General features: G+C 35.8%; 1 pseudogene; it reads right to left on the reverse strand.

Moving 5' to 3' along the window:
* Positions 1-7,293: 7,293 nt before the first annotated feature.
* Positions 7,294-7,397, reverse strand: LOC118017241 (annotated as a pseudogene).
* Positions 7,398-22,371: the final 14,974 nt, after the last annotated feature.

Here is a 22,371-nt window from a genome sequence, read left to right on the forward strand (position 1 = left end):
ATTTAACCTGAGTGTGTTCTATAAACAAAGCTATTAAATCAAAAGATCAGTGCTGAATAAAACTGCTACTATGATGATCATTAATTATAATTAATATGTTTGACCCCTTACTTTTTGCATATTATGTTAAGAGTTTACTTAAATTATTTTGTTTAATGTGTCTGATAAGCATTAGTTCATTAATGCTACCTGTGTGATAAATATTATTTATATCCCTATTTTATAGGAAGAAAAAAGAATTTGGAACTTAGAAAGGTTAAAAAACTTGCCCAGTGTCACGAAGTAGCAAATGTGAAATTGTATCCCAAGTCTGTCCAGCTCCAGAATATAGGCTCTTAACCATAGTATTTAATATTACTGATATTCAGTATTGCTAAATTCAAAAATTTATAAAATTATATACAATGGTTCTTTTTTTTAAAACGGAATGAAACCTATAAAACATTCATCAAATTTTAATGCTACATTATGGGACTTTTATTGAGACTAGCTAAGGGGCTTTATGGACTCAAAAACTGAAAACTGACTACTGCAATTAGTTGTTCAGAATAAAAGCCAGGCTTGAAAGTCCTCCTTTGCATTGAATTTCAAATGTTCCACTTTGAATGAAACAGATGTTGAACTTTAGATTAGTTCAATCTGCATTAGATTTATCCTGTGCACACAGTAAGATAGTACTAACATGGGCACTTACGCTACTTTCTCTTTAGGGACACCTTTCCCCAGACCAGCTTCATCTGCAATTTAAAAGAGGTCTTTTCAAAGAAACAGAGGATTTTACTTAAAAGCACAAGAATTAGTCTAGTGGGTCTGAACCATGGTCCATCCAATATTCTGTCTCTTCTAGGAGCATACAGGGGCATGTCATGTGATAGTGGTCTTCTATCATGTGAAACTCAAAAGGTTAGGGATATACCCGGAGACTTCTTGATATTTTTCTGACATGTGTGAATTTAGATTAACCTTTCTGGAAGCCTATATTTTAGGTTTTCATGATATAAAATTTCCATGTAACCACTACCTTTTGAGTAAACTAACACAGAAACATCTTGGATTTGTGGATTCCAAATTCTCTAACATGAGTTCAACTGACTCCTGTTCTCCCTTTAAAGCTTGTCAAACCCACCCCAGGTTCATCATAGATTCAGTTGTTTACTGAACTCCTATTCTCTGTTAAAAGGGAAGTTAGCAAGTGTTAGGTATTAAAGACAGATGAACACCAAACTGAGACCTTCTTCTTGACATAATCAGAAGGGCAGAGTAGGAACTTAAAAAGGATTAGCTCTGGAAGTCAGCAGCTATTGGAAGTATATTTTATGTAGGGTGCAGCACCTCTCCAAATGACAGCATAGTGTGGAAGAGTATGTCAACAGGCTGGTGTGCCCCTAAATTCCCAAAGAAATCAATCTAACTGTCCAAGTATATTAAATCATCTATGCTAATTGGAAAATACAAATCACAATTCTGTTTGTTCTTTGAGCATAAAACAGAGACATTCATATACAAGTAGAAAATGGGAACATACCACTATGTCCAAAAACTTGGGCACCTTCTCAAAATAAGCTGGTCAAACTACAACCAGGAAAGAAGGTGTACAGGTTTTATCTTTATCAGTCTTAAACTTATCTGGTTCAAGCTTTAAGAGTTTCCACCTGTTTCTCACATGTTTGGATTCAGTGTGCAGTCTATATTCACTCTAAATCACTGCATGAGCTTCAACCATATAACCTGTTAGGCCTTTGCCTCTCCAGTCTGTAAAACACTATTTTAGTCTCTCCTCATTTCTTTGTTCTTTCCATTACAAAAAGTAACCTGAATAGGAAATTTGGTCATTTAAAAATTTTCATGTTGAATAAATTTTCTTAGTAGGTTCTAATCAGTGTTGGGAATATGAAGAAGTCCAGACTGAACTGAGTTCCTTCCCGCAACCTACAAATCAATAAGAGCTATTGCACTGGTTTCTCCCAAAGAACCCAACTCTGAATTTTTTTAAACTCCTCTCCAGAAATTTATGTTTTTAGGCCCTGTGTCACCTTTATGCTTACCCTCTGGGGCTTGAAGCAAATACCAAAAGCAGTCCTATGGACAAGAAAATTTCTAACACTGCAAGTGAATTTTCACTTGTCCAGGCACACAGCTCTAGGGGTCACTTCTGGATGGATATCACAACACTTGAATAATCCCAGCTACTCTCCAGATTGCAGCGGCATCTTCCCATCTAATCTACCCATCTTATCTGCACTCCCCTTCTACAAACCTCCTCAAATACTCCATTAATATTTAATTATTTTAAAGATACATTCATCTCTGCTTCTGCTAGCCCAATTGTATAATACAAAATTATACTATAAAATTACATATATAATAGTATTTCAAGGTGTTCAATTATTTATAATATAATTTGTTATATTTTGTTCATGTTAACTTTTTATTGTTAACATCTTGATGTGGCAGAGATGGTTGACTGTTCCTCAAATACATCTCACTTTCTTTTTGAGCATGCACTTGGACTCCATTCCTGATCTCACCTTGCAGTTAGATGTAACTATGTTGATGGAGTTCTAGCTGGTGAAATGTGTTTGGTGGACTGCCCTTCCAGATAAGGCCCAGGGTAATCTTTCAAGTACCTTCTTCCATGTTTTTTTCACTATCCTGGATTTATATAAATGAGCATGACATCCTCAGAAGGCATATCTTGAGGATGGAGGAGCCCAAGAGATGAAAGGCACCCGGTCCCCTAAGTAACCTAGCCTATCAACAGGAAAACCTATTTTTTGCTTACATGAGTGAGAAATAAATGTCTATATAGCGTATGAACCATCATACATTTAGAATACATTATATATTTTATACGCATTTTAGATTGAGTGTCTTTTTGGCATGATCAAAGTTTTGTTCAGTTTCTGAGTAAATATTTAATAAAAATAAGTATTATGATAAAAAAATAATATAATTAGCATTTATTGAGGCTCTCCTGGCAGTCAATGGCATTGACCGACCAGTGATTACACTAGGCACTTCACATAGCCTAGCATGTTTAATTCCCTCACTACCCTTTTAGTTAGACATAACCAGTGTGCTCTCCAGGATGAGCAAACCAACGATCAACAGAGTTAAGTTACCCAAAGTTACTAAATGGCAGAGCTGAGTTCCACACCTGTCTGTCTGGCTCCTAACCTGTATTCTTCCCACTACACCACAATCTTTTTCCCCAAGTTCTTTTTTTCCTTCTTCACCTAAGGCCCCAAATTATGCCATGTCCTTAAAATAAAAAGATGCCATAAAATATTACTTGAGTCACGACCAAAAAGAAGAAGGAGGAGGAGAAGAAAATAAAGCAAATTAATAAAATATTTTGAAATATACTTTTATATCTGTGCTTGATTTTCCACTGATCAGTGCAACAATTTGAGGAAAACTACAATAACCAATTCCATGATGGAGTCCTCAGAATTAGTAATTAATTGATATGAGTCTATTATAAAAGTTACTGACAATCCAAAAAGTATATAACATTATCCTAGAAAAGAATAAAAGATGGATTAGAGCACTGTTTGTTCACTACATCTACCATGATTTTGTTAAAAATAAATAAAAATAACTACTAAGGTAACACTTGTATGTTTTTATGACATACCTGAAGCATTACAAAACCTTTCTGGTCTCCACAAGGATTCTCTTGAGTTTCTCTTTGAAGGGTGTAACACATTTCTGCAGGATAGCAAAAATCAGTTTGAAGTGTGATTTTTAACTTTTGTTACAGCTTTGATGCAATGAGTAGTCAAAACAATTATTTTTAGTGATCTGGAATAATCATTTTATATTCAAATACTAATGGAAAAGGACTCTAACTCTGTTTCCATTTGAAAGTCTTTGCATTTCCTCTCTCAATTCTCCAGGAATGAATACATACCTACTTTACCCACCCAGAGCTCTTTGTGGCTTAGGAAACAATGCTAAAATCCCAACTCCTTTTTTTTTAAAGGATTAGTTTCCAAAGAACAGTCCTCCTTTAACTACTTGTCTTTTTTTCCTCCTCAATTCTGACTAAGAATAGAAATAATCATAGCAGAAAGGACCTAAATTTTCTACTGCACTACTGTAAGCCCAGTTGACTTCTCTTGCGCAAAGTAAACATTGTTATGGGCATCTAAAATCTTGCAACTCTTATCCTGGAAAACTGCATGAAAATGAAAAATCTTAATCAGTAGCAGCAACTAGGGGGTTGCAAAAAGTACTGAAATATAAGTACTAAGATATTTGGCTATTCCAGACTACCTTGCAGATAACGCATGTGACTGCAGTATTTCTTGGCCAGAGGTCATCTATTTTTTAGAATGCCATTCCCTATTTTGTAAAAAACTGATATATCTTGAGGGTGTCTTATTAAAGTTTAAAGAGGATACAGTCAATCTTTTTGGTATTTCTTTTATAAATTATATAATGGTTTAAAAAGTAATCCTACACCTACAATTGGGTATTCTCTAGGAAATGAAAAACCCACTCTCATTTATGCATTTTGTCCTCCCTAAATATACGAACAAAATATGCAGTTTTCCTAGCTAACTGATTGAAGGTGGTTGTGCAGAATAACAATATTCATGTCTAATCAAGACAGTTTCGGTACTCTCTCAGAAAAGTGAAATATCTTACCAAAGTTACTGGGCATGAAAAATGTTAAAAATTTTGTTGGTGGGTATTAAGGTGAGTTAGACAACATCATCAATATACATGAAATCCTTTCTAGATGTTCACATCTCTTAGAATCATCTCTCAGTGTTGCCATTGTATCTCTGACTTCTTCTCTGCAGGTGTGTGACAAGAAAGTTTGTCTAAATTTATTCTGATGGCTATGGTTGTCTGGGGAACACCCATAATACAAAAGAATGAGAACCCAAGAACAGAAAAATCTACACTCGAGACTGTTGTGGTTTGTCTCCACAACATCGATTCCCCTTTCCTTCTACATCCACTTATTGGGATATTCTCCCCTCCTCTCCTCTGGTTCCATGTGGTCTAGAAGGGGCTTTGCCACTCTTGATTCTATGACTGAAGCCCGTAGCCCAGGTGCAGTCAAAGATTTCCCTAACCATGGGGCATCTGGTAGCACAGCTGGGTAAGTGTCCAAATGTTGGTTTTGGCTCAGGTCATGATCTCAGGGTGGTAAGATGGAGCCCTGGGTCAGGCTGTGGGCTCAGCGCAGAGTCTGCTCGAGATTTTCTCTCTCTCTTCCCCTCCCTCACTGTCCCTCCCATGTGTGCTCTCTCTCCCCCAAAATAAATAAATAAGATCTTAAAAAAAAAAAAAAAAAGGATTTCCCTAACCACAATGTTGATTCAGTAATGGACATCAGAATTAAGCCAGTCCTGTCAGAGCAAAGGCTAAGAGTTTTCAAAGAAAATAGGGTACAGACTGCCTATAATACAGCCAAAAGAGGAAAAAACCAAGGAAAGAGAAATAGGATCTTAATGAGATCTTTCTGATCCTTATATCCAGTTGTGCTTGCAGCCAGAGTACTTCTGGAATTTTGTGTCATGTGACTCAGGCTCAAGGCAGGTTTTCCATCCCATCACATGTTACCTAAAATACCCTGACTCCCTTCCACAGTCTTTGTTTATTGCCTTAATATTTTTTAATGACAGCACAGGAAAAATTTAAATGGCCTCCCTCTATCCAATGCAAAGGATCAGAACAACAACAATAATAAATCTACTAGGTTTTCCACAATAGCCGAAATGATTTCTGCCACTCCTTCACTCTAGCAATTGTGTGGTTGGTGGCTTCCCATAGGTTAAAGGCCCTTGCCACCAGATCATGCTGGGTAGGGGATAGGCAGAACATTCTCAAGACATCACTCATTCAAGATGACAATTAATAGGGTTTAAAATATGGTGTTACTGACCCTACATGTGCTGAAAATGTTAGCACGTCCACCTCCAAACTACTACTCTTAACTTGGGTATGAGATATTAAAACAAAAATAAAAACAAATGCAACAAAAATGTGACATAAACACAGGAGATAAGTACTCAGCTTATGTATAAAAATGTGGTTAAATTCAGTGTGATATACCATTTGTAGAAAAAATTTGAAAGTATGTCATTTTTTTCAAATTTTTGATTAAAAGTTATTTTCCTCTTTGAAAATGAAAATTGGTTTTTGTTCCTCTACTTGTCAAAGCCATTTAACTAGATCAGGTTAGAGGTCCTAATTACAAGTTGTTGGCAGCCTGTGTTTATTCTGAGATACAGTCTGACAAGTATACTGTTTGTTTGTTTTAATTTAAAGATAATTTACTACCCATAAAAGGTAAAAGATTAATGGTCCCAGAAATTGAAATCAGTTCCTTACTCACCAACTAGAGAGAGTCTAAGGAAGCCTATGTTTCTATACCAATTTGTGTCACAGGTGAAAATGTATTTTATACCCACAATAATTCAATCCTTGAGCTTTTCTCTTGAGATTGCTCACAAGGGTGCTAATTGCATTGGCGACTTTTGTTATACACACATGAAGAATTATTCTGAGTTCTCAACATCATTTTGTATAATATGACAGCTGGCAGATAGCAGTGACTTTTTATCAATACTGCCAATACTACCATTTTTAAACCAGAACACTCTATAACCCATTAGCAGTTCTACAACCACCATTTCTTCTTTCAACACAAAACTATAATTGTTTTACATTTACCTCTAAAGAAGCATTTCATCTATGCATAGATTGGTGCCTTCAATTGAATCTTCCAGTATAAAGATATTTATGTAGACACTGTTCAACAATTTAGAAAGTCTCTAAATTGCATTGGTATGATTATTGCAGATAGACTTCATTTTAGTTAGCCAAAAGATTTTAGTGGTTTTACATATATGACCTCTATAAGTAACCATTATTGTGAAGCAATAAATATTTAAACTGAAAAAAACAAAATTATAAAAAATAAGAAGGCAGACACCTCAGTAAGAAAAAATGTGCAAAGAACATGAACAGGTAATTCACAAAAAAAGACATACGAAGGTTCAGTAAGCATATGAACAAGAAGTTAATGTCATTAGTAATAAATGAAATACTTTCATATTTAGTATTAGTAAAACTACAGTGACAAATCATTTTTCACCCATGAGATTACCAAAGATTGAAGAGAGCAATGATACCTGACACTAACACTAATATGTGCAGGTGAAAATGTAAAATGTCAAAATAATTCTGTAGGAAAATTTAACAGTATTTATAAAAATTACTTTTTTAAAAGGATTTTTCATTTTTAGGAATTTATCCAAAGAAAACAATTAAAAATGGTACAAAATATTTGAACAAAAGTGTTTGTGACTACTTTAATATTAAACTGATAAGAACAGATACTACACTTGATCTTAGCCAAAAGGCTGAGAAGCGATGTGACAACTTTAATAAACCTTATGCCACAAAGGAATCTGCACTGTGTGTGTGCGTGTGTGTGTGTGTGTGTGTGTATGTTTTCTCACCTTTGTATCTTCAGTGCCATATACAGTGTCTGGCATACCAGAGGGATTCAATATTTGTTTAATTAATTTAACTAATGATTTACATTGTGAAAAAATTTTACTCCATCTAAATATCCAGCATTAAGGCATTGGGAAAAGAAATTATGATATGGTTTTACAATTAAATATTATGCACCTTTAGAAAATAATGTCAGTATGTATTGACATGGAATGACAATTACAATAAATTATCAATTTATAAAATAATATGGTTTAATTTTATAAAAATAAATTTTAAAATATTTCCAGAATATATTCTACACTATAATATTGAGTGATATGCATGAGTTATGAGATTCAATTCTTTTTTAATTAATTCATCTGCAAAAGACTTGTATTAAAATCCTAGAGGAAACTATAAAAATTTTTGTAAATCATAAAGTAAGGGAAGTTTTTCTAAGAATAACAAAAGCAGAAACCTTAAAGAAAAAGAACAAAGTTATATAAAAATTGAAATTTTGGGGGCGCCTGGGTGGCTCAGTCATTAAGCGTCTGCCTTCGGCTCAGGTCATGATCCCAGGGTCCTGGGATCAAGCCCCGCATCGGGCTCCCTGCCCAGCGGGGAGCCTGCTTCTCCCTCTCCCACTCCCCCTGCTTGTGTTCCCTCTCTCGCTGTGTCTCTGCCTGTCAAATAAATAAATAAAATCTTTAAAAAAATAAAATAAAATAAATTGAAATTTTTCTGTTTTATATCATAAACTATTATTTTAGTTTTGAGACTATGTGGAAAAGGGAAAGTCTTTTAAAAATATGTCAACTATATAGGGGCACTTGGGTGGGGCAGTCGGTTAAGCCTCTGACTCTTTTTTTTTTTTAAACGAGTCCCCAGTTTATTATTTTATTTTTATTATTATTATTTTTTAAGATTTTATTTATTTATTTGACAGAGAGAGATAGTGAGAGCAGGAACACAAGCAGGGGGGTAGTGGGAGAGGGAGAAGCATGCTTCCCACCTGAGCAGGGAGCCAGACGTGGGGCTCGATTCCAGGACCCCGGGATCATGACCTGAGCTGAAGGTAGATGCCTAACGACTGAGCCACCCAGGCGCCCCAAGCCTCTGACTCTTGGTTTCAGCTAATGTCATGGTCTCAGGGCTCTGGTTTCAGGGTTGTGAGATCGAGCCCTCCATTGGGCTCCTCGCTCAGCCCAGAGTCGGCTTAAGACCCTCTTCCTCTTACCACCCCCTTCACACCCTCACACACTCTCTCAAAAATAAATAAATTTTTTAAAAAACTTTTTAAAAATAAAAATATGTCAACTATATGTCAGTAAAAAGTATAAAAAAAGGAGGGACAGTCTCTGTCTTTTAGAGATACACTTTGAAATATTTGCAGATTAAATGATACAATGTATGGGGTGTTCTTCAACATAATCAGGAGGTGGGAAGAGGTAAAATAGAGGAATTGAGCATAGGAAGGTAAAACAAGATTAGGCGAGTTGATAACTGCCTATGAATACAGCTAAAAGAGGATAAAAGCAAAGGAAAAAGAAATAGGATCTTAATGAGATCTTTTTGATCCTTATATCCAGTTGTACCTGCTGGGTACCCAGTTGAAGCTGGGTGATACACACATGAATGTATATATATGTGTTATCTCTACTTTTTTGTGTATGTTTAAAAGTTTATATCATATGGAAATTTTAATACAATAAATAAAAGTCCTAGAGAAACCATGATCTGTGGAATATATTTACAAAATGAATATCAAGAAATTAAATAAATTCTCAGTACATATTGAACTCATAAATTCAAAATATTAAATTGGTAAGCACATTAACAACCAAAAGAAAAGAAGAAATGACAATGACCAGTAAGCATATGAAAATAATTGTATGCTTATATAATATTAGATACATTTAACAAAGAAATTTTATTTAAAATGGCATAAAATTTCTCAACTAATAATACTGTTTTAAAATGACAAAAATCTATTTCTGACTTGAGTAAAGTGGCAATTTGAAATACCCTTGATGAGCATGTAAGTTGTCACAAAGTTTCTGGTAATACTTACTTAAAATCTTAACATTTACTTATCCTTAGCCCAGCAATTTTACTTCTAGGAATATAAACTAAGAAAAAAATCATGGATGTGCAAAAAAATTTATCCAGAGAAATACATCAAAGTGATATTTATATAAAAGAAATATAAATAACCTAATGTATAAAAATAGGGGCATTAAGTCACTATGGTAGACTTACCAACGGAATTTTCTTTATCCTTTTCTTCACTCATTTATTTATTTATTTTCAAAAATATTTAACTGAGTGTCAGGCACCGGTTAGGCACTGGGAGTACAATAATGAATAAAGACACATTTCAGGCTTCACATGATAGAAAAAAGCTGGGGTGAGGAGTTGTGGCCACTTGGGGTGGTAATCAAGGAAGCCTCACTTAGCGGGGGTTGAAAAATGGGAGACATGAAGAATAAGAAGAAATCAACCATGCAATGACTCAAAAAAGATGATTCTGGTCATTAAAATAATTCCACATTTAAAACATCAGAAAATGTTCATGTTAAATTAATGTGGAATAAGCAAGTGCCAAAATTACATGTAATATAGTAATAATATCTATAAATATGTACATCACACATACAATTGGAAGGTTAGATACCAAAATTTCAATGGCTATTTTTGGGTGGAAAAATTCTGAGTGATTTTCTTTTTATTTATCACTGATTTGCAAATTTTCTATAATAAGAAAATAACATTTTCTTCACTATGTATTGCTTTACAATAAGAACACAATGACTAAAAAAGAATAATTAAGAATTTTTACATTTATGAAATTACGGTTTCAAATACAGGTACTCTACGGTTGAAGGTGTGCCCATTATTGAAGCCATAGGACATGTGTGACTCGCCTTTCCTTAAATACTAAATATACTAGAATATTTGGAGAAACAATACGGTGATTCAAATAACTGACTATGTAAAGGGAGCTCACACTAAGATAGACACATTATTTGTGTGGTATCTACTGGAAATATTGAGACTCATTTACTGAGCACACACTATATTGTCAAGGCACTTTGCTAAGTAGTAGACATCAACAGAAAATATGGACAGGGCTTCTATGTTCATAAAATTTATATTCCAGTATTTATCATCAAAAGAGGATATATAAAATTTTACGTCAATTTCATTAATATTCATTCAACAAATATCTACAGAATGTCTACTATGTCAGACAATGCTCTAGGTAATGGGGATATAGTAGTGAACAAATACTCCATATTTGCTACAAGTTAAACAAGTCCCAAATAAAGGAAAAAAACAACTTACACATAATCAATAGAACTACTCTCTAACTGCCTGAATTTTAAAATTTAAACTGTTCATATATGTAATGTTATGCAATATATAAGAAAATAATTTCCATATTTCTTTATATATATTAAGCCCAAAGTATTTTCCATCTTACTGATTTCCAAAATAATAGTGTTGACCAGTATAGGATAAGAGGATAGTAATATTCTTTTTCACAAAAAAGACACTGGAGAAACATTCAAGTTGAAATGTTAAAAGAAAACAAAAATCAACTGCTGCATATTTTTCTTATCATGATTCCCTGGGTAAGCCTCATTCTTCTGAGGGCTGCCAGAGAATACAACTAATAAAGCTAAGTGACTTGCAGAATGTTGAAAATGCTAGATGGTGATTGACTGGGGAAGCCATGATGTATAATTTATCCAAGTGGCAAGCAGCCTGAGCAAGCTCTAATGTAATTTTGGGCTTAATTATTTGGAAAAAAAGGTAAATGGTACATGAATGAAATCCATAAACGATACAAACCTGGGAGTTATAAATGCCAATGAGAAGAGGAAATAGTGCAGAGGTGTAGGGAAGTAGCACGTATCAGGAGGCAATAGCCCAGAGAAGCAACATGTGAAAATAGGCAGGAGATACGGAGGACTAATGCTGTCTACTAGGCCTGTCAACTGGAAAACTATTTGTGAAGGTTTGCAAACCATATACTCACTCTTGTACACATGTTACCACACTGTTTATACTTTCAGGGTCAAGGTTTGTAATCTTCTGATATGGTTCCTATTTAGAATGCAGAGACGAATGGATTTTAATAATGCAACAGATATGTTTATCCAAGTAGGACCCTGAAACAGATAAATGGGGAATCAATTAAAAGGAGATTGGAGAGCAATACAATGGGAATCATTGTATTTTACATTTAAACATTTTAAATCATTGCATTTTACATTTTATTACCCACATACATGCAAGTATGGTGATTATGACATATGCTTATCTCTGATCATGGTTCAAACCTGCTTCTAAAATTCCAGATCGCCATCACCTTCCTAGAAAATGTCTCACACAGCAACAATTCTCCCAAATCCTTCATTGTCTTTCAGTTTAATTCTCCCACAAAGTGTTTTGTTTTGTTTTGTTTTGTTTCTCAAATTGCAAATCAAATTTTACAAGCATGCCAACTTAAATTCTGTCTCTCCTTCATATGTCACCCTGTGTAGGGCTGGATTTACTTCTGAGGCCACTGATTTCTTAATAGGCAGTATGAGAACACTTCACAAGCTGGGGGATACTGCTTCTCCTATTATGGTCTACCACAGGGGTTATTTGAGGATTTAGAGTAAGTATTTTTCCAGTTTTCTCTATCAGAAATTGCCTTTTCCCCCTAAAATAGTGATATGAAAACCTTAATGTTTATTAATGCATACATCATACTTTAAAGGGATATTAAACAAAATGAAATATAAAAAAATGGACTAGCACCTAGTTACAGTGAATGTTATCCTGTATCCTTCAACTCAGCTTCAGTATTTAACACTTACTATTCTATCTTCACACCAAACTATCTGGTACGTTTCCTGGTGTTACAACTTCCTAAGACAGGCCTTTGGGGTCTTGATGGTCAGACCTCTCTTTCATCCATACAATCCTTCCCATACAGAAGCTTTAGGCTTGCCTCTGTTATGCTCCTGGAACTAGTAGTGCTGAGAACTCCCGCTACCTCGTTGGCCATTATTTCCCTCTTTCCACTCTTGGAGAATTCAGGAAGTCACATTTTTGTCCCACAGGAATGGACAGAAGCTGGAAAAGAAAAAATATATATCACTGTGATAAATACTTTCTTAAAAACTGATTACCTGCTTCTCTTCCTTCCCAGGAACTCATTCTTATCATCTCTCATTTGGCATTGGCCTCACCTACAAATACAGTTCATCACCTTTCAAACCAGTTCCAACTGAGAGAAACCTACTAAAATTGATTTGTATCCAAAGACTTGAAAGTTTAAGCAGGGTTGTGCTGATAAATTTTTAGCAATCTGTTCTGGGATGGGACGAGGCAGGGTAGAGGGAGGTCTGACTTGTAGCTTTTGCCATTTCTGTGGTATTAGTACTCCCACTCTGGCTGGAATCAGAAAGAGGTGATAACAATTGGCTCATGCAATTTAGTACAGGCAGGCTCCAGCACTGACCTGGACCACTCGGCTTACTAGACTCAAACCAAAGTAATTTCCACTATATATTTCCACTGAATAGATTTTGAATGCAAAAACATTGGAAATTGTTCTCTAGATCTAACACAGGTTAATGCTATTAGCTACTATTTATATCAAATCTATCACCTCTCAACATGATTGCATTAAGAAGCACCCCTGTTTATCCATTAGCTGTATTCCAATTGTCCCATTGCTAAGATTATTTCAAATTAAAGTGTTTGAAAAATATACATTGAGTAGAAGGAAGTAGATAAATTGTGGAAGAGAAATGGTTTGACTAGCAAATAATGATTCTCAGGGTGTATTTCCTGATGCTTAATATTAATAGGATAATCATGCACAATAAAGTTTTCTTTGAGACAAAATGAAGTAACTAAAAAATCATTCAAACTTTGATATTTATAACTTAGCATTTATAGCTCAAATTCTTCCTCTTCCATGAAGACATTCTACCACATCCTACCACAAAAAGGCTTTATTTTACTACCCAGGTGATATATTCTTGGCAGTCATGGCAAGCTAGATACCTTTTGTATTCTCATCAAAATCCAACATTCAGTAGTTTGTTGACTGACTGATTGATTGATGTTAGCTAAATATGAGCGGTTTTAACTGAAACCAGTGGTTCTCTTAATTCATAGATAAGATTTCTCTATTTTTTCTAAACCAAAAGCTAGGATATATATGATGACAAATAATTCTTTCTGATATGCAAATTTCTATAAATGGAAAGTTGTAAAAATGTATAAAACACAAATTACATTTATTCATTTGTTAACACAAAACAGTTTTTCCTGAAAAGAATGGAAGTTGTACTGCTAACATGGAAAATACAGAATAGGTGGCATTCTAGTCATTTATTGCTGTGTAACAAATTGTCCCAAAATTTAATGTTGTAAAGCAACAACACTCCTGGGGGGCCTGGCTGGCTCAGTTGGTAGAGCATGTGACTCTTGATCTCAGGGTCATGAGTTCAGCCCCATGTTGGGTTCAGAGCTTACTTAAAAACAACAAGAAAAAGTAACAGCACTCCTTTATTATCTCTCAGCATTCAGCTGGATGGTTCTGGTTTGGGATCTCTCTCTCTTGCAGCTGCAAGCACATGATGGCCACAGCTCAGATAGCTTGATAAAGGGATGCTGGCTGAGGAGCTCTTTATCTGTTCCTAGTCTCAGGTCCTTCCTCTCCATGTGGTCTCACCATAAGGTCTCTCTAGCAGAGGCGACTCAGGGTAGCCCTATTTCCCACATGATGGCTCAGTAAGTATCCTAGGTTGAGCATCCTGAAATAAACTGGGAGAAGCTGCATGGACTTTCCTTACCTAATTTTAGAGACCACACAACTTCAAGTCTACCATATTCTCTTAGTTAAGGTAGTCTCAAAGGGGGAATGGAATAGACTCTCCCTCTATTGTTACACTTTTTTTAAAAGAATGACTGACATGCAATAAACTGAAGTGAATTTTTGATGTTTTGACAAATGTATAAATCCATAAAACCATCACCACCACCAAGGTAATGAACTTATTCATCACTACTACAAGCTTTCTCATATCACTTGACAATCCCCCCCTCCCATCTCTTTCCCTCCAGTCCCAGGCACCTACTAATAATCTGCTTTCTGTCTCTGTTGATTAGTTTGCATTTTCTGGATTTTATATACATTGAATCCTACAAGATGTGCTCTTTGTCTAGCTTATTTCCCTCAGCATAATTACTTTGAGATTCATTCATGTTGCTACACATATCTGTAGTTCACAACAATGTTGTACATAACAATAGTTATTCCCTTGTATGAATATTGCACAATTTACTTATCCATTCAGATGTTATAGATATTTGGGTTGTTTCCAATTTGGGGTTAACAAAGCTGCTATGAACATGTGTATACAGGTTTTGGTATGGATGTACATTTTCATTACTCTGGGATAAATGCCCAGGTGTGTGATAGCTAGGTCATATGGTAAGTGCAAGTTCAGCTTTTTAAAAATGGCTACTATACCATTTTACATTCCCACCAGCAGTGTATGGATAATCTAGTTTTTCTGTATTCTTGCCAGCATTTGATGTTATCACTATTTTTTTAATTTTAGCCATTCTGATAGATGTGCTCATTGTGGTTTTAATTTGCCTTTCCCTTAATGATGTTAATATCTTTTCATGTGCCTGCTTGTCATCTCTAGATCTTCTTCAACAGAATGTCTATTTATAGCTCTTGCACATTTTATAATTGAATTTTTTTTTTTTACTGTTGAGTTTTGAGAGTTCTTTATATAGCACCTACCAGTCAGTTGCCAGGTTTAAATTATCTTTAAAATAAATAAAATAAAATAAAATTTTCATGAAATAGCCATTTCCAGTGCTTTTCATTTCCATGTAGTCTTGTTTTCTTCCTTCCTTAAGGAATTTCTTTACTATATCTTGTAGTATGGGCCTGTGGGTCATTTTGTATTTCTGAAAAACTTTATCTTTTAAAGTTATTTTTGCTGGGTATAGAATTTTAGGCTGACAAACCTTCCTTCCTTCCTTCCTCCCTGCCTTCCTTAGTTCTTTTTGGTCTTTCAAACTGAAAAGATGTTGCTTCACTGTTTTCTCTCTTGCATTGCTTCCAAAGAGAAATCTATTCTCATCCTTTCCTTTTTTCCTCTATATAAAATAACTTTTTTCTCTGGCTCTTTTAAGAATTTTTTCTTACTACTGGTTTTCAGCAATTTGATTATGATGTGCCTTAGTGTGGTGAGTCACATGCCCATCTCTAACCCAAACCCTGGCAAAGGAGAACAGAATTATGATGAAAAATTTAGACCAACTATGACTCATCTCATGGGGATATGCTCACTCTCTCTGAACCTCTTTTTCCATGATAACGGGAAAAGAAGCCAGAATTTTATTAGCAAATAAAAGAAGGAAAGAGAAATTTGGAAAAGTAGAGTAGAGACTGAAAAGTTTGATTACATCAAAGAACAGGATAAAAATCAATTAAGAGATCTTATATTTCTTGGGTGCATGGATGGTGCAGTCGGTTAAGCGTCTGACTTGGTTTTGACTCAGGTCATGATCTCAGGGTCATAGGACTGAGCCCTGAGTTGGGCTCCACACTCAGTGCTGAGTCTGCATGGATTTCTCTCTCCCTCTCCCTCTGTCCCCTGTGTGCATGCACACTCACTCTCTCTCAAATGAATAAATAAATCTTAAAAAAAGAGAGAGATCTTATATTCTTTTTCTAAAAAAATATTTTATTTATTTATTTGACAGAGAGAGAGATAGCGAGAGCAGGAACACAAGCAGGGGGAGTGGGAGAGGGAGAAGCAGGCTTCCCGCAGAGCAGGGAGATCGATGCGGGATTCGATCCCAGGACCCTGGGATCATGACCTGAGCCGAAGGCAGACGCTTAATGACTGAGCCACCCAGGTGCCTGAGGTCTTATATTCTTAAATGTACACACCAGGTAATAAGAAATAATCACTCTGGATATGACATATTTGTTTAGCTGGCTTGGGATTAGAGTCAAGATAGTGTATGCACATAAAGTATATATTTTAGGCATCCAGGAAGAATTAGGCCTGGGTAGGAAAAAAGTCAGCTCTGTCTGTGTAAAAACAGTGGGCCTCAGTTTATTTATATAAAGAGATTTTTCTACTGTAAGAAAAGTGCTTTATGACATTCTAAAACAAGGTGAGCAATGCAAGGGGCAGCATTGTAATCTCAAATCAAAGTCCTAAAGAGGCACCCTGACCTTTATTTCCTCAAATGGTGCCAGTACAAAAGATGAGCACAGTGTGTCCTTCTGTGTGTCCCTAGCAATTTATCAACCTCAGAGATGAAGAAGGAACTTATCTGAGAGTCCCACAGGCAATTGCATTTAAAAATTTTGTCTTAGCCAGCAAAAAACAAAGTCCTTTATGAATGTGGGAATTTCATAGCCAGACTCAACACCATAATCTAACAAAACTAATGGTTCTTATCAAAATCTTAATTATACTTTTTTAGAATGGTAACATTATGAGAAAATGAAGACATAAGAGTACATCACAAAACATCATTCATGTACTCCACTCATTTCATTTCTGAAAGAATATCTAAAAGGGGAGTAAAATGCACTTATAAAGACCGGATAGACCAAAATTTGGCTAAGAATAATGGTTTTACTAAAGGACTGTGCTCCTGTAAAAAAAAAACAACAACAAAAAACCACACAAAAAAACTTAAGGTCATAATTCTTAGTGCATATCCTTCTGGTATTTGACTAGGGGCTGTGGTTTGATGGAAAACGAGAAATTTCAGGTTCTTACTAAAGTTATTCTGAAACCAGCATATCAGGAGTCCATTTATTCCATATACTTTCAGGAATAAACAACACATATGAACCTCCTTGGTGGCCTAGTCAGTAGGGACTTCTCTGCCCGCAGATGACATTACACATCTCTCTGCTAACTCTGAAATCCAAATGCAAAATCCAGCCTTTAGGAAGATTACCATATGGATTTGTAACACTATCCGAGACACTTTGGTTCTACAACCAAGACTAGAAGACACTTTCCTGTATGAGATTTTTGGATGAAAAATACAGTATAGATATATAATGCCACTTTCACATGTTACTTTTCTTATGAGAAGACATAAGCACTAGAGTGAACATGATGAACAGAATACCTCCTACCAATTTGACATATTCTTCATTTAACCATTTAAAGACACCAAAGCAAGAGAAAGGTCATTATCAAAAACATGGCATAGTATTTTTATCTGACCAGTGAACTGTGTTGCTCTGGTTCACACTGAGAACCGTGACCCAGCTGAAGGAGAGTGTCACACTTAAAATCTGGTTTGCAACGTGTCTTTCATTTCAGCAAATGACCTCCTTTCTGCTACGTATCAAAGAAGCTGGATAGGGTCAGCTGACCTCTTAAAAGTGGGCAAGACAAAAGTCAGTGCTGCTACATGGGCAGCAGGGTTTCCAAGTGAGATTCTTTCCCCTAAACTGCAATAGGGTAAATCAGTCCACAGCACCTGGGGTAAGAGACAACCCAGCTTTATGGTTTGTATGTCATTCAGGACAGTTTCAGTAGCCAAAAGGTATAGGTTTTGCAAACTGCTCAAATCAAACTGAGAGTGAAGGAGAGCACTGCTAATAGTTACATAAGAACAAAAGACGTAAATGAGGTGTGTCCTGAGCAAACAGGGGCATATGGCCACCCTACTTCCACATCAAGATGAGGGCAGAATTGTAGGCAATGTAAGCAAATACACGAAGCATAACTACTAACACTCTGCCCTTGGTGGTCATTATACTAGCATAGACACAAAACGGAGTTTACATGTAGAAATCCCCATCCAAGACAGCACTGGCTGATGTCATTTTTGTCATTATCACAGGGAGAGAGCACGTCTACAAGTAGCACAGCAACTTCTGCAAATAATTATAACGTGAGATTACTTGGGGTAAAATGATACTTAAGGATAGAGAGGGTTAGGAGGGTTTCATTTGCTCCCTTCCACTTTGGTCACTTGCTCGTTTTTTAATGGTTCCCAACATAGAGGGGGGAAAAGAATCCGTCCAGAACAAGGGATTCTGTCCTTATTCCAACTGTGAGTTTCTTGTGGGAATGAGAGCCCCTGAAACTCCCCCCAGCCAAACAGGGCGTCCTTAGAGGGCTCCCACCAGAGTTATTTCAGTGAGCTCATATTTTTTATAACCAAAATCATTTCCGAGGAGGGAGAAATCCAAGAGTTAAGTCTTGTCTTAAACCCTTTAAATGTACAACACAAATGAATACTAACTGAGAAATGTATTTAGCCAATATTTGGGGAAGAAAAAAACACACCTTTTTTTTATTGTTGTTGTTGTTGTTGAAATGTTTCCCACTCCTCGCCCCCTCAAAAAAAAGAGGGGTGCGGGTGTGGGGGCAGAACAGAGGAAAGGAGAAAAGTGGCTTCAGCTCAGTGAAACACTAAAAAATGCACATGAATCAATTATGAAAAAGAGAAGGTCCCTTTGAATGAGGAAAAGCTGATTGGAATTAAGATAGGCTTTGTTCCTATCTGCAAGGTACAAGGAGGGGACTTTTCAGTGGAACAGAAAAGGGGGATTTGGGACTGTTTGGCTGCTTAATGCCATAGTGCTTCAGAGTCCATGTGAAAATTTGCTGCTGGCTATTAATCATCATTGTGCCCCTGCAAAGAAGCTGTTACAATGATGACTATATGTCATTATATTCCCACTGTAAGTAACGAATCAGAGAGCTGGGAAAGTTGGATAAGAGCGGCTGGCAAACTTTTAAGCGGTCGAATCTATTTAAATAAATTTACATCACATTTGCTACTTTCTCTGGTATGGGAATCATACTTTAAAATGAAACAATATGCTGTGTTCATGGGGCCTGGTCTTTTATTCCCCTGTCTCTGAGCCTACTTTCCAGGTCAGCCTTTGCCAGCGCTGACAGCACGCTTTTCTCATAGCCTCTCCTTCTCATAGCCTTTGGTTGCTTTCAAGTTCAATTTAGCACAATAAAGTTGTTATGCATGACAGTTTGGAGAGCAGAATAGGTGGTGTCTGAGCCCGCTGTGTCGCTACAAAGTGGGTCCATTCTCTGTGGGCCGGCTCAGTTACTGGAGCCTTACTGGTGGGATACAGCCATGGACTTCCAGACGTTCCCATCCTGACGCAAACAATTAGCTTCAAACTGCACGAAGCCGTGGGGTCAGCCTGTCTTTGACTGAGACTGCGCCATTTAATATGCTGCAGTGGATTTCAAATTTATGTTGATTTATCCTGTTGGGCTCCTCTTTTATGCGCTTTATTTACAGATGTGTAAAGAACAGGGAAAGTTGGAGTCCCACATGTTTCCCAAGTTTTATTAGAAATCGAAACCATTGTTTTATGTTTATTTTATAAAGAAATAGAGTTGAAACATGTCAGGCGTAATTCCATTAGGCTGAACTGCCCAGAACAGAGCCCTGGGGTTTGGGAGACAGGATCTGAAAGGAAGTGTCTCCTTGGCTAAGCATCATCAACAAGCCAAACAACAAACAACCCTAAACCACCACCAACCCTAAACCATTGTCAGGATAGTTTTCTATTGTGGGAGGTTACCCCCTCCAAAATCCCTCTCTGACCTAAAAGTGACAGATCTTTTAATGGAAGCAAAATGTAATTTTTCAACCATTACAGGCCACCATGTGTATTTGTGTATGTGCATATGGATGTATCAGATCAATTAGTGTTTAGTATTCATTGATGTCTACCCAAGGGCTTACTGTCTTTAGAAATATGATACAATATTTTGCTGTCAGAAAACAAATATTATTTGATTCTGACACTGCAGAATTGTCCTTATGCAGAGAACATCACCTCTCCTCCTATCCCTCTGAAGAGAATCATGTAACAAAGCAGATTTAGGTATATTTTGAATTTTACCAGCAGACGGGTCTAGGCCAGATGTCTTCAGTCTCTGAGCTCTCCTAGTAAAATAAATCACAGTTGTCTTGATTACTGATCTCACTAATTATAGGGAACAACCACCAAATAAGCCTCCTTCGAGATTAGAAATTAACTGAAAGCGTATCTTAAAAGCATATTTCACTTTCTTAAAAGAGTTTATTATTTTTCTGTAAGCTATTTGTGAGACTTAAATTTTTTTTCACCAAAAAGGGCGGAAATACTGATAGTAACCATGCTACATAATATTTGCTCTAACTGTGTATTAGCAGAGAGGAGTAAAAATAAAAATTACACAGGGAGAGAGGTTCCCAAAAATAATTCTGTTTTTTAGTATACAATTTAATATAATTTCAAAAAGTTCTTGACCAAAGGATATCCTTAAAAGTAAAAATATATATGTGGTTTTAGCAAAGTTTGAGAATGAAAGTCAATCATCCTGGTCATCGCTCTCTTTCTGCTATTATTTGAATAGTATTTGGTGTCATTTTTTGGTAAGGTCCTATTTCGGATAGTTTGTGGAAACAGACCTGGACAAACAAAAAACTGCATTATGAGAGAAAGTAAATGTGTCTGTGAGAAAAGCACTATATCCTCTATAATTTTCAAATGGACTAATTTCTTTGCCATTTAAATGAGGGAATAGTCAAGCAAATGACCAAGATATTTTTGTGAGGACTTTGCATGTAAGCAGTCTTATTTTTCTTGAAGAAATATGTTGTAAGCATATTAAAAATTCTTCCATACAAGAGTAGTGAGAATAGAGGATGGTTAGATATTAGACAGGTAAGATGTGCCTCAAGTTTACACACACACACACACACACACACAGAGGAACAAAATATGCAGAAGTCTACTGTGGTACAAGTTATAAAACTTAACCTACATGTCTTCATCTGGATTCTGAAAATATAGGGTAACTTACTATAAAAGCTTGTTTCCCTATCTCAGAAGAAATTTCCCAGAAAAAAATCTGCTAAATTAATAAAAATCAATGAGAGAGTTTTGGAGGGAAGCTTGAATGATTGTAACATGTCATAATGATTTTATATAATATTTACAGAGACCCAGAATTCTGGACTGACAGATTTCTACTGATGTACTTTACTTGAGGAAAAAGATCCAGTAGAAAGAGTTGTGAATAGGTTGACCATCAGCACTTGTGAGTGAAGTTGCTTCTGTTAAGCTGATACAGAAGGTGTCTGATAAGGAAGATGATCAATCTTCAATGTTCTCTGGAGCAAAGGAAAGACAGAAAAAGAAAGACAAGATGTAAAGCTCATTATAGGGAGTGAATCTGAAAAAAAAAAAAAAAAAGTGAGGCAGAAAGAGAGAAGATAGTATTCATCTTAAATGGCATCAGCAAACCAGCCAGATTTTACCAAAGTCCTTTGGCTGAAATAAGTACTTATGCAGTTTAAGCTTCAGGAGAATATGATCTTGAGTTTAAATCGCAGCTTTACTACTTATTTGCTTTGTAGCCTCAGCTAAATTTTAAAAAATCTTCTTCATATTCATAAAATAATAATAATAATAATATTAATAATCCCCAAACACACAGGGTTGTTGTGCAGACTACACAACAGGTTAAGTGTACATCTGTAATGTAGTATTCCTTCCCTTTATCTTTTCAATTTTTTGACATAGCTCTTGCAATTCTCATCCTGAAATTCCTCTACTGATCAATAGTAAGTCAAAACTCCTGACATAAAATCTTACAGAAATAGAGACATTCTTTGTAACAAATATTAACATAATGGATTTCTAATGGTTTGGGTTTGAGAAAAACTGCACCTACATATCACACATTTTTATTTGGTTGTATTTAGCCTTTGCTCATCCTAGTTTGATCACTGAATAATTAATAAAGACCTGAAGAAAGGTTGCTCAGTACCATGGCAATGGTATCGTCCCTTATATGAACATGG

This window comes from Mirounga leonina, unplaced genomic scaffold (genome assembly GCF_011800145.1).
Source record: "Mirounga leonina isolate KUSES-001 unplaced genomic scaffold, KU_Mleo_1.0 Mir_168, whole genome shotgun sequence".
Classification (NCBI taxonomy): domain Eukaryota; kingdom Metazoa; phylum Chordata; class Mammalia; order Carnivora; family Phocidae; genus Mirounga; species Mirounga leonina.